Here is a 1,632-nt window from a genome sequence, read left to right on the forward strand (position 1 = left end):
GATAAAAATACAGACCTACAAAGATAGAGTCTGGACCCTCAGGACCAACAGATGGTCCAACCTATGAACTTGAATGTTCTGGGCAATACCAATTGACCCACTGCCCTGGTCAGAACTCCTACCCAACAGAGGATAACATAGGGGGAAAAAAGTCCACCTTTCCACAGCTAGAGAGAACAGACCTGATTCTGGACATCTGACTAGGCCAAAACTCCTCACTTCCTTCATCCAGATTGCTCAGTTATGCACACTAACATGACAGCTATGAGGGCTGGGATTTGCAAGAAATATCTGACCATATTCAGTGGAGCCCCTAAACTAGGGACAAATTGGAGGTCAGATGCTTTACAATTACCTATGCACATTCACATATATTAATTATCTCAAGTGATTTTTAAAAAAAAAAATTTAAGATTTATTTTTGAGAGACAGAGAAAGACAGAGCATGAGTAGGGGAGGGGCAGAGAGAGACAGAGACACAGAATACAAAGCAGGGTGTAGGCTGTGAGCTGTCAGCACAGAGCCCGACATGAGGCTCAAACCCACGAATCATGTGATCATGACCTGAGCTGAAGTCAGACGCTTAACCTACTGAGCCACCCAGGTGCCCAAGCTCAAGTGATTTTTGAAGCTAATGTTTATTCATTTCCCATGTGCCAGGTAACCATGCGAGGCAATGTGCACACATCACTTACTTGTACAATAGCACCTGTGGTAGATAAACTCACCCTCATTTTATAGATTAAAAAACCGAGACCTAATAATTTACCCAAGTTTCCACTACTAACAAGGATGAGGCTGGGGATTTGAACACAGGAAACTCTACTGCCATGAGGCCCAAGCTCTTAACTCTCAGGTTCTAATGGCAGAAAGAACAGGCAAGGCCATTCTAGAGGCAGTGTAAGCACCAGCTTGAGAAGGTGAGTGAACAGATCAGGAAAGACCACCTCTAAGGTACCTGCCAACATTAGGATTCTGTCATACAAATTCCATCTTCTAATTTCTCCATTTGCATTTTTTTGTCTCTTACTATTTTGAATGGTACCTGGGGATCTTTCAAGTTCTCCGAGCTTTGTGCCTGATAATAATAATAATTAGGCTGTCACTGAAAGCTTCACACTTCTCTGTCACCTTTCAGAGGAAGATCTCAAAGTCCTTTACAAGGATTAATTAGCAAAACCTCAACGCCTACTTGTAATAGTTAAGATTTGTTTTGCTTACTTTGGGGGAAGGGGGCTTGAAGGAGTCAAAACCATGCATTTTATAAGATCACTAGAATTCATATAGTCAGACAGGTTTTCTCAAAATATAGCTTTAATTATGTCATTGCTTTGCTCAAATATGGCCAATGGCTCCCTTTGGCCTATTAAATACATAGTTCAATGATTAAATAAACATGAAGCTTACAAATTTCAAACTTGGGCATTTTGGTCAAATTATGCTTAAGTTCAACTGTTTATCTTTGAAATTCTCTTCAAATAATGATGGAGAATCTACTCTGTAGCAGATAGGGTGTCAGGGGCTGGGGGACATGGAAAGGAGTAAGACACAGATTCCTCCTCCAGGCCAGTGAATGTAGTAGAAGAGGAAGATAGAGGAATCCTGCCATCTGTCATCCAAAACAGACCATGA

The sequence above is a fragment of the Hyaena hyaena genome, unplaced genomic scaffold (genome assembly GCF_003009895.1).
Source record: "Hyaena hyaena isolate Hyena2069 unplaced genomic scaffold, ASM300989v1 scaffold_1603, whole genome shotgun sequence".
Classification (NCBI taxonomy): domain Eukaryota; kingdom Metazoa; phylum Chordata; class Mammalia; order Carnivora; family Hyaenidae; genus Hyaena; species Hyaena hyaena.